General features: G+C 36.8%; 1 long non-coding RNA gene across 1 annotated transcript; it reads right to left on the reverse strand.

The window, feature by feature from the left end:
• Positions 1-1,954: 1,954 nt before the first annotated feature.
• LOC121669326 lies at positions 1,955-12,499 on the reverse strand. Its single transcript, XR_006017718.1, has 2 exons — positions 12,363-12,499; positions 1,955-8,527 (listed from the first exon to the last, which is right to left on the reverse strand). It is a non-coding gene; the product is annotated as an uncharacterized LOC121669326 (long non-coding RNA).
• Positions 12,500-12,765: the final 266 nt, after the last annotated feature.

Consider the following 12,765-nt stretch of genomic DNA (forward strand, 5'->3'; position numbering starts at 1 on the left):
TCCATTGGTTCTAAACATCAAGGTAATAAGCACAAAGAACTGGAAATTCTCCTTGTAGAGAGGTGATCTGTTCTAACTTGCTGTGCTGAAAGCCAGTGAGAACAGTTGTATGGTTGTAAAGTGAAAAAAACACCCAAAAATACTGGCTACAATGTTTTTAGGAAGGACAAGACAGGAAGAATTTTCTGTGCTAAAAAACATTGCTAGTTCTCATTCAGAACTGGAGGGGCAGGAACACATAAATTAGTGCACAGTCTAGCAAGGTGAAGGGTGGCTGCTTGTTACAGATAAAAATTAAACCAGCAAAGAAAATGAGCTACAGTTTCAGCAGTTGTGTGAACAGAACCAAGTGATGTTACAAATCAAACCGCAGTGGGGTAGACATGAATATTTCAGATAATTAAAGATAGTTTCCTTTAATAAAACTACAACATTAAGATTAACTAACCTCCTGTTCATCATGACAATGGACAAAGATGAATTGATCCTCACACTGAAATTACAGTAGTTGCCCAAAACCTGCCCAGTTCTAGCCTGATAACATTCAATAAAGATGAACAGAGGCCTTTTTTTTAACTTTCTCACTTAAATTTGACAACTGAATTATCCAAATATTAAGAATGTTATATGTAAGGATTGGGAGGAAAAAGAAAGAAGTAAACCTCAACAAATAACAGTAAGGAATAGAAATTTGCCAGTAGTTAGAAAGTAGCTTCTCTGCAAAGATATGGGCCTACCCTAAAGAATGCTTGTATTTAAATGACAGTTTAATCATTTGTTGTTCTTCATGTATTTATCAAAGGTACTGTTTGCAGAATGAGTCATAAGTAAGTTATAAGGAGCTTCTTATTAAAGTAATTTAGTTTCCATCACTTTTTATACCAACTTTTAACTTCTTTCTAATAACCCAGATAATAATTTACATATTATTATATTAATAAACTGAGTTCTTACATTATTGTTGCTATCCTCCCTGGAGCTTTTCTGTACTAACAAGTATTTTGGACCATGGCAGATATCTCTGGGCTGTTTCCAGTGAAGAGAAAATCTACTAAAATGAATAGTTTCTCTAAATGCACTGTCTGAGCACATTCAGTAGAGTTATGTGAGATTTTACCTGCTAAAGTACCCTAGGCCTAATATAAATGTGGTGAAATAACTTTTGGAGGATTCTCTCATTTGTTACCTCTATCTCTTTGTTGATTGCAGGAGTCAGCCTTGTCAAACTGACCTAAAACTAGGTGTCTGAAAGATGTTTTTGTCAATTTTCCCCCCCAATAAATAATTGCAATAAAAATGAATTTAACACATTATTTAAGTCCTAGCATAAAGCATTTAAAGTCTAGAAAGTAATAATACAAAATTCCGGTAAAAATTTCTTGTATTTTGACATAAATTATATGACATGTCTAAATTGCGTGGTCGTATTTTCCTTTTTCCTCTATGAGTTGTTTGCTGCAGCACTCACATAATCAACAATTATTCAAGATGTCTTTAGTCGTTATTGCCCAATATATGTCTCTAGGATTTATTCACTGTACTCTGAAAAATCCTTTTTTGAAATCAGAAATATTAATTGCCCTGTGTAGTTTCCTTGATCTGATCTTTAGTTTAGCATCTGAATACTTCATAAACCATACCACAACCGATTTTTACAGCTGGAAATAGCAACAGAATTCAGAGATCAAAATAAAAATATTCTCTAATTTTAGAATAGCCAAATTTTACCTTATTCTTTGGGTGGTGGTATATTATCTACAAAATCAGTTGTACCACACACAGCTATGCCTGAGTCCTCTCAGTACTGTCAGTGGTGCTTATATATCTCTGCTCTGTCACCTCCCAGGAGTAATCTCTCCATGTCAGATTTAGGTCAGTTTAATGCTACTGAGAAATAGTTGCACTCTCACACTGCTCAGAAAATGAAGTCATATGCAAATGAATGGGAATCAGATTGCAGTGAAAGTCTTCAGACAAAATTTATTAGTCTCTGGCACATCAATCAGTGGCTGTGCATAAAAGATACATATCAGATTGAACCTTTCATAAAGCATGAAATTTACAGTACCTATAACATCCTTATGCATAAACTTAAACGTGAATTGTGAATGTTTGCAATTATCTAGGAAATGGCCTGCTCTTATAATTATTAAGGCAAATGTATAAACCCTGCATGAGAGAAAACACGGTTTTACTGCTATTAAGAGACAATTTAATGTATGAAATGACATTAGCATGCTCAAAAGATGGCTTTCAATCATTCACATGAATGTTACAAGCCCGTTGTATGAAACTTCAAAAAGAGGGTGGGCAATTTTGCAGGATAAACCTTAATGAGTACATTACTTGCACATTGCAAGTAGAGCACAACAGCTATCTCCTGTCCTAAGAAACCACCAACTGTACAAATTTCCTTCATATATCAAGGAGTGAAGCTACTTCTATAAAGCTGATACAAAAATTTTGTTTGAAAAACTAATGCTGATTTTCAAGTCTCATTACTTAATATTGCTTAGATGTTTCTCTCCCACTTCAGGAGCTGGGAGTCTGGGAAGAACAGGAGGGGAAGGAGTTTTGTTCCTGGGGCCTCTCAGCGCTCTGCAACAGAATGAGAGATGACTTAGACTCCCAGTTTCCTCTGGCTGGGTGAGCTAAAACCAGGGGCCAGACTGGTAACCAAACACTGGATACCTGGAGGGGACAGTGCAAACACGTGGAGTACAGACCTGTCTGAAAATGTCTGGGTTTATGTGCCTGTCTTTCTTCAGATGCCTCTCCCATAGCCACAGTCATCTTCCTCAGTTTTATCAAGAAGACTTCATCCTCTCTTTGAGGGTGAATACTTCAAAATTTTCATGCACTTCATCCTCAAAGAGAAGTTTAGAAAACTTCCCAGAGCTATTCCCTCTTTCCAGGTGCCCTCCTGCCATACAGCTCCATAACTATTCCAGTTGGTACAACAGCTACAGTTTTTAACATAGCTCTAAGGCTGATGTCTGCTTTTTGGAAATGTACTTTCAAGTCCAGAAATAACAACAGCAGGAAAATCTACTTCTGACAGCATAGACCTGATCCTGAATTTTGAGGATTGGCTGGCTGTTAGTGTATTTTCACTAGAATGTTGCTTCTGCGAAAGTGACACATTTTCTTGGTTCAAGAGAGCCTGCATCAAATTCATAGGAAGGTATCCAGAGGGTAAGTGCGGAAAACCAGAGACCTCCTATAATTGAACATATTTCATATTGTCTTTTCTGTAAATACTTTGCCTTTTTCATTATGGATTATTTAATGTCTGTCAGAAGTCAAGAGCCAGTTGTGCTGTAGCTGTATTTCTGACTGCCTGATAAATATGAAATCCAGTTTAATTTATGAGAGGACAGGTAAGTGCAAGACCTTGATATAGAAGATACATGAATGACCAAGGTCAAAACCAGTAATCGACTTTTGTGTTTAGAGCTTAAATAATAACTCATAATCAGTAGAGATAGGAGAGGAAATGGAGGTCAAATACTGGTAGAAAGACTGTAGCAGCAAGTGCAGTTGTTATTCAAACTGACAAAGTAAATATTATCTCAGTGAATGGTATTCACCTTTTTTTTCCCAGTTCCCATTTTTGATATGCAATAAAATGTTACCAGCCTGAACTAGAACTGCTTATCTGTTAAGTGAGGGAAAAGTGTTCATTTGAGACTCATACAGACACAACCTGAGAGGGAAATCTCATTTGTCTAGACAGGTTCCACCACTGAAAAATAACACCCAAGCTCAGTTTTCATTGTTGCATAAACATGGACAGATTTCAACTTCCATTTTCTACTTGAATTATCATCTATATCTCCAACCATAAAAAATTAAAATTATTTCCACATTATTAAAAAAAAATTCTGTCTTTCTGTGCTAGGGGCTTCCATAGTTTCATATTCTCTGAACTTTGATAAGTCTCTATTTGAAAGAAATTTCTATTAGGAGGGAACCCCAGAGACTATCTGCCTCTGAAATTTTCTAGTGTTGTGAGATGGTATAGTTTAGATTCAATTAAGTTCATGAAAGAAGAGGTGCACGTCTTACCAAAGAAAATAGAATTAAGAGTATTTGTTCGTATTGTTTTCTTGGCCCATACATTGAATAAAGAGATTCAAATCTGTAGGAAGCCATTCTCAATCTGGTTGGTGCCTATATCAAGATGGACATTTATGATCCATGGCATAAGACCCCAGGAGAAAGACAAAGCCTCAAGCTAAAGTCTAGGTGTAATAGGCTATGAAAAGACCAAGGTGGAGCAACATAGAACAAAATCTATCTTTAGTCAGGGAAAAATCTGGAAAGATAAAGGATTTCTGAAGTGTTGGCTGAGTTGCAGACAGATATGCACAAGGATGAAGTGGTGCTTGAAGTGGTGCTCTGTTACTCAGAGTCGAGGCAAGAGAGGAGTATGAGCAAAAGTAGAATTAATACACTCACCTGGACACACCCCATAGGGACTGCAAATATTGGAAGATCACTGAAAAATGTGGAACAAAACCCAAGAAAATTATAAGAACAGAGAAGAGAACAGTAGGGCTCACTAACTGTCTGTATGTCACCCAGCAGCATGGCTGATATTCCCATTCAGAATGTGCTCAACAAAATATTTATAAAGGGAGCTTGGTAATTTATGCTTAAATAGCATAGGAAGAGATAAAGATTTGGAATTGATATAATGTCAAAATGCTTCTTCCTGGTGTGTTGCCTCGTGCATTTTGGTTGAGATTTATTGCAAACATTAATATCAAACACATAAATTGTATGTGGAAAGTTCCAACAATAGAAAGAAAAGCTCTGCTGCCTTATGGATGGCGGTCTACTCTCTTCAGATTCTTGGTCACATAACGCAAAAAAAAAAACCCCAAACCAACACATTGCTGACCTGAATTACAATGAAAATAATCTCTTCACTATGCAACTCTATCTACATGAAACATAGGATCCCTTAACCAAATATCAGAATGAGGGAATCAATCAATCAAATATTAATTGAGGAGAAGGATGAGAGTTATTTTGCCTGCAGTCAGTGCTTTAAAAGCAGATACAAACTGTATATCAGCAATAAGGATGTCTGATATAATTGAATTTAACAGTCTTTTTCTTGTATCCAACATGCTGGCAAGGTAAGACAAAAATCTGACCCAAATTTATTAGAATTAATAAAGTCATATCCTTGTTTGAGCTTAGAATATGGAGTGTATTGTGGACCAGTGTGACTTCTGGCATCACTCTACTGCTGATATCCTTTTAAATAAAGGAAATCAGAGAACACTAAAACTTGCACAAAAAGAAGCCCAGAGTAGACAAGCACAGAACACCAATCCAATAAGCTGTGGCAGGACAGCTGACATCAAAAGGAAATGCTTTGCTTCATTTTTGATGTCATCAGCTCTCCAAGCTGTCCTGGAGTTTATGAAAAGCAACTTGTATAATCAGTGAATATACACTGATTAGTAATGGATCCAACTCTACCCATCAAAAATTAATGATAAGATGTACAGAAGTGCACAAAATTATTTGAGTGATGACTTGTGTGGAGAAGGGAATCATGATGATGTCTGAAATGCACATGTACTTTCTTTTGACTGCTTTCCAAATTATCCAAAACATCTTCAGGATACTTGCCAGCAGAAAAGTATTGTGCTATTTTTGACTGGCATATTCAAACAATAAGTTTCTCTCCTAAATAACAGAAGTTTGGAAAGCTAAGGTATAATGCAGAGTGGAGACCATCATCAGTAAGAACATCACAACCCATACTCTCAGTGAAGTTAGATCAAAACAGAATAATGGAATAATTCAGTCAGATTCAGAAGTCATAGAGTCCTGCTCCTCCACTTCAGGCAAGGTCATCTTCAAGTAATAATTAATTGCATTTTTGGAGAAGAGAGCTTCCTAAAATAACTCTGTATTCAGTGGCAAGGAAAAGAGTGGGAGTGCAAAAGAGAGAGAGGATCCTCCTTTCAGTCAAAATAGGGCTTCCTTTTATTTATTTCCACCTGTTCCAAGAAGGTATTTTGCAAATTAGAGTTTAGTCTCTTAATGACTAAAGCTAATCTTTGTGAATATCTCCTCATGTTCCTAATATGTCGAGGATTTCAGAAAAAAAGTAGTTTTCAAACTATTAATTTTTTCTCATCTTTTAACAAAAACAAACAAGCAAACAAAAAATCCACAAAAAATCTTATTCTGATTTTTTTTTTTTTTAAATATTGTAGGTTCATTACTAATTTCATGCCCCCAAACTCCAAATGGGAGAATATTTTAATATTTAAGTAAAGGCAATGAAGGGAAGTTTGTGGCCTCCTTAACTTTTTGTAAGACTGCACTGTACAGTGGTTCCAGGTACCAGGAATTCCAGAGAAGATACATCAAGTGGGGAAAACAAATTAGTATGGATATTATAGGCTAAGATGCTGATGACAGGTACAGTTAAGCATTTCCAGTGGGATTTAGGGTAGCAGTAGTCCAGAAGCTGTAAAAATTCTTACAGGATACTAATGGAAATCACACAGCTGGATCCTTCCAGAGAAATTCAGAAACCATAACCCTAAGAGCGGATTAAATTACTACTTTTAAGATATCTCTTATTGCTGTGCATTTTTCACATCTCTGGACAAAAATATTAATGTTGTTGCCCCTGAGCCACACTTAGTGGAGCACCATTAACCTTCTTGTATCCTAGGAATCTGATCCCTGGCTCCCTGGTGGAGACCAGAGCACACATACATGCACGTGTACACACAGACACCTTTCACAGGCACACACACTCTTACAAGACCGTTCAAACAATGTGAGCAAAGTTTAAAATTTTTACCAGAGGCAGGCATTGTACTCAGATGGCAGCCAATAGATCTAATGCTGCTATCAAGTACACAAAGTGCATTTAATAAATCTTCAGTTTTCAAATTAATTTCAGGCAGCACTGCACACTCTTGCATCTACCACTCTCGTATGTACCTGGATTGTTTCTTTCTTTGACATAATGAATGCCAGAAAGTAACCCTGAAGCACTCATTTTGCATCATAAATCACAGTATCTTTTTAAAAGGGAAAGATAATTACAACAAAATAGCAGTTCAAAACTGCTTGGAATTTACTTCTTACCTTTGACAAATAGCAGAGAAAATAATTGCCTAAAGACAATGTACAACATTGATTTAAATGACTTGTTATGCACACATAGTGTATTCTGTGAAAACAACCTTCTTTCCAAAAAAAACCACCAAACCCAAAAACAACAAAAAAACCCCCACCAAACATGAGAACTCTTCAAGCTCCTGACAAATTAATTTGTTGAGGGCAAAACACTGCACATTTGTTATTCCTTCTCTATTTCTTAAAAGCCTGTGTGTCACATCTCTTCTACCCACTGTATGTATATCTGTGCTGCAGTTTATTTAAAAAAATGCTTCTTTTTTTCAGTCTGCTTTCTTATTGCTGCTCTTATTTTTCATAAGGGTTGGCTTTCCTTGGCTTTTTTCCTCTGTAGCTCTTTTAGTTTTGATGAAGATGCAACAAGATGCCATGGTTATATGAACCACTGTGTTCTTGTACTGTTTTGTTTGTTTACTCTCCTTCTGGTGTGGAATCTGTCTTTACAGATTCTGCTGCTTTTGCTGAAAGCTGTTTGAGGTCATGTAAAGTTAAACTCGAATATACAATGATCTCCTCCAATTGCTGCCCCAGACAATGCAATATTATTTGAATCCCATAATAGCCATCAGATGGTACAAGACTTCCCATTATGAGCAGCCAAGGAGTGTTGCCTTGGTCTTATTTTAAAGGACTATGAGGGAAACAGAGGCAAAGTAATCACTGTCCAAGATTTCTAGCTTGAAGATAGTTCAGGTTTGTCTGTATGAGTCGTTGTTACTTTTGTAATTACTTCAGCTGTTATTTTTAGACAGCTGTGAAGACATACCCTGCATTATGTAGGGGTGGTGTTTTGCCTTTCTTCTGCTGTTCTTCATCCCCAGTCCTTTCTCTCCACCTTTCAGATCCCACATACAATGCCTGAAGTCTGTTTCTCTAGGCCAGCAGCTCCATTAAAATCACTGAGGTTTGCATCTTCAAGGAGTCTGGGCAAACACTCTGCTTTACAGGGCCAAGGTTTATGAGAAAAAGTTGTTCAGTGGCTCTTCAAGAGCTATCAGAGTGTGGCTGCTACTTAATCTGAAGGTCTTCAGATGCTGCTGAAGTGGAAACTACACAAAGGATGGAAAGGGCATACACAAAGTAGGTAAGAAGGTCCACCTGCTACTTCCCTGAAGTGGGATATGGTCTGAGGGATCTGAACATAACTCTGTTCTCTTCCAAATGTTCTCTTTGCTTTCTTCCCCACAAGAAAACTCTCTCTGACCTCTTTTGTGGATTTGATCCTTAGGGGCAACCAACTTCATTCATGCACATACCAAGCTACCCAAACCTTCTTCCTCATCCACCCTTCTGTACAATGAATTTGCCACGGCAGATCCACCATACTCCGGAAACAATACTCAAACTGCAAAATAAAGAACATAAAGTAGTCTTTAGCATGTCAAGGTTTCACAAAATACTCTCAGCAGAGATTATTTAATTGTAGTATTTTATTTTTCATAGAGGAAAACTATATGTGCCAATTAAAAAGACGAGAGGCCCTGGGCAGAAACAGATGCACAGGAAGTTCCACCTGAACATGAGGAAGAACTTCTTCCCTGTACAGTGACCAAGCACTGGAACAGATTATCCAGAGAGGGTGTGGAGTCTCCCTCACTGGAGATATTCCAGAACCATCTGGATGCAATCCTTTTCCATGTGGTCTGGGGTGACCCTGCTTGAGCAGAGAGATGGGACCTGATGACCAATTGTTGTGCCTTCCATCCTGACCCATTCTGTGATTCTGAGATAGCAACACAATGAAATACCTCTAAGAATTACACTTAGGTTTATGACTTATTAACCTAGTAGATTTATGTAATGAATTTACAAATGGTCTATAAATTCTTACAAACCGTTGAGTAACTATGAATTTAATAGTGATTACAAAATTATCTGTTACAATTTACACTATTATTCCTTTTAAACTTTACATGTGGTATTAAAAAATTATTACCCCTTCAAATTAGGAAAAAAAAAGACATTTTGAATTTATTATTATAACATCTACCCAAAGTAAATTTTGATTATGCAAGTACTTCTGGTTGGAGCAAGAGAAAATCATAAATATCAATTTCTGCTAAACAGCTTGGTGTTACAGAGAAAAGCATCAAACTAGGCTTCATTTCCTGGACTGAAAATCAGAGGGGCAGGAATGTACTACCACAGGCATCAGTGAGAGAAGGAACTAAATTTTCTTCTTTGGGGGTCACTGAACAAAAGGGAAAAAAAAAAAGGTACCCCATGGCACATGCACAAAGTTGGGTAATTTTGGAGATGAGCATAGTTGTAAATCCAGTGTTCACTGGAAGAGAATGCAGAGGGCAGGAAGGTGAGCTGATTAAACACCATGGGACAGTATTGAACAAAATAAATGTTGCAAAGGAAATTACTGAAAAATCCAGGAAGGGCAGAAGAACCAAACTTTAAAACCCAGCTGACAATCTTTTTCTGTTTAAGGTTTCATTAAATTCTTTTTAATCTTTTAATCTGTCCTTCCATAGTAATACTCTCAACATCCTACTGTTCTGTCAATGCACAGAAATCAAGCTTTATTAAAAAAAACAAGAAAATGGTTCATTGTCAGTATGCTCACAAGAGAAGAGTGTTCTACTTACAGTGAAACACAGTTGAAATAAAGCCCATTTTAAAGACTTTTTTTTTTAACAAAACAGCAACAGTCAAACAGAAGTGACAACAGTCAGAATACTAAAGTCACAATGGAAATGAGAGCTTCCAAATAATCTGCAAATATGGAAAGCAAAATTTATGTCCTTAGACATAGTACTACAAAATTCATCATTGCTGAGGCATCATTTTGGTGACATTTTGTAGCACAGCTTTTCATTAACAGGATGTTTCTTTTCTTTTGTTTTGTTTCTTTTCCTTTGTTTATTTATTAGTTGTGTGGTTTGGCAACAACTATTATAAAAAAGTTCTCCAGAACAAAGTACAAAGTATCACATATTTTCTATTTTTTTTTTTGTTTTTTTTTTTTTTTTTTTTTTGGTATTAGAAGCAAACATAAATGAGGGTCTTTCTCCTTAGCTGTACAACTAATACTCAGAATAAGAAATTAACTGACAAATCAATGGCTCCTCTTGGACTGGGTCCCAGGGAACCCCTCTCTAGCACTGGCCACTTTCTGAGGCTAAAAGCTCAGAAACAGGATGACTTGCCTTAGACAAAGCTTCCTCCAGTCTGTGTTTTATGCCTGAAAGCACAGGAGGGTTTTACTTCCCCTCAAAAAAAAGCCAAACCAAACCAACCAACCAACCAAAAAAAGCCCCCACAAAGCAAATATACAATGTCACAGGATGCCTTTGTGACCTCTCTCAAAAACACCATAAAATATCTAATCTTGTGTCACAAAGCTCTCTGGCCTTACTGTCATCACGACAACATATTTTGACAGATACTTTGATCAGTGTAAATGTGTCACTCATCTAATAATTATGTTTGTGGAAACAATTTCTTGAAATCAAGTTAGGCGACAAATTAGAATTGGAAGTCAGTGCAGCAAGAAGTGGACATTAACCAAACAAAAAACAAAGGATCTAAACAAGTCTGAAATACTAACTCCACGACTATAAAGGACTGAAGAAGCATTCAAAGTGAGTATACTCAGACCTTGGAGCTCAGATTTTAAATTCATGCCTATAGGATTTAAACTGTCGTTCCTACAAGGTTAAGTGAAAACACTTCAAGTGACTTTCAGACAGGCATTACTTTGTTGAACATTGCTGCAGTGATTTCAGCAACAATAACAAAGAGAACATTCATGCTTGGCTGAAAACCTTCTAAGATTTACATGAATGATGTGCAAAAATGGTTGAGAAGAGAAACACTTGAACCAAATATATCTAAATCCTGATCTCCTGAGAATAGACAGACACCTTCGGGTTATGCCTGAATGATATTGAAAGGAATATTCTGTAGAATGTCCCCTCCTTCTCATATTGCAGAATGCTCTTTGACAAAGTGTTACTGTTACCTTCTCAGTCTCAAGTAGGTTAGGCATGTGTTTTTAACATATTGTTTGCATTTGAAGTGTTTTTAACACATATACAAGCATAGAATTACGTCAGTAACCATGTTACATAAAATACAGGCCACACACCTTGATACAGGTTTGGCTAAGTAGTTCTGACAGGGAATAAAACAGCAGGAAAACTATCAGGAGTGGCAGAAAAAGTACAGCTTTCTACAAGAACAAATAGCAAAATGAATTATTCTGCAGTCAGTAAAAATAGTATATATATTTCTTTGCCTTATTTAACTTCACCTGAAGACTACCTGGAATACCTGGCTCTTGAGTTTATGCTTATTGTTTCCAGCTGGCAAACCATTCCCATGCAAAGCAAACAAAAAATTTGTTTCCTTGTAAGTTTATATACCATAGCAAACAAATTTCTATCCAGTCAATGTCACTTATTTCCTCCTAATTATGAAACGCTAAATAAGGCTGTTATTCTCTCCCACTCTGCTACCCAAAAGCCAAATTTACTAATTAAAGGATCCTTGACAAAACCAATTCTCCTTTTCTTAATCAGTTGGTTTCATAACGAATTTTTCTATCACATTCCAGATAACCCATTCTGACCCCAAATAAAATGTTCAGTTCTGTCCCCAGCATTCAGTAGTTCTCAGCCAGTTCAGTTTGTCAGTTCTTCCAGCTCCCCTTCCCTCCTCACACAATTATATCCAAGGCCACTTGTTCCCAAAGGAGTCAGCATCCAAAACTCCCACCTATGAAAACTTTACTCATGTAAGTAGTTTTTTGCAGCAAGATAAAACTAGGATACCAGGCACCTAGAAGGAAGTGAAACTGCAGCTAACTCTAAAAATACATATACTCTTAAACGACGTAAGATTTAAAGAGCATTTAGCTTCTTAAAAGCATGGCAAAATTATTCAACTAGAAGAAACAGGTCTCTATTAACCACCAGACAGTGTAAAAGAAACTTTTCAGACCTACACAGAAACGATAAAAAGGCTTCGATCTTGGAGGAAATAAAACCACAGACTTCCTACTGTTTAAGAACAAAGTATGACAATCATGAGCAGTAGAGAAAATGTCATTGAAGTTCTATGTGGGAAAAGCCCTAAGTGTGTATCAATCAAGACAGTATCAGGGGGAAAATGGCTTCAAACCTCCAGTGGCTAAAACCCACAAGGTATACTTAGAAACAAATGCTCACCTTGAAAATCTAACACAGAAAGGAGAAAGGTTTAAATAATCAGTTTGCATGCTTAGGGATTCCCAGGAAGGTTTTCAGCCCATCCTGTGTGAAAGCCTATGCTGGAGCATAGCTATGGCTCTTGCTGTCAGGGTGCATTCTCATGGAAATTTCTCACTGAATCACTCAGTGGGCACATTTACATGGCAAAAAGCTGTAGAAAAATCTCCCAAAGCCAGAGGGAAGTTATACTGCCAAAACTGTTAAGCCCTAAGTGGGTTTCCAAATAAAATTCAGTTGCTCTATTGGGTGCCACTTGAATGAGTCAACAATAAACTAAGACGCTAGTTAAAAAAAGGCTTTTTAATGTGGAAAAGTATCTTTCAGTTTCTGAATCAGCAATCCCCTTGGGAATAAACTGAAA

The sequence above is a fragment of the Corvus kubaryi genome, unplaced genomic scaffold (assembly GCF_017639235.1).
Source record: "Corvus kubaryi isolate FWS band 111438036 unplaced genomic scaffold, C.kubaryi_AGA036_p1.0 37391, whole genome shotgun sequence".
Taxonomy (NCBI): Eukaryota; Metazoa; Chordata; class Aves; order Passeriformes; family Corvidae; genus Corvus; species Corvus kubaryi.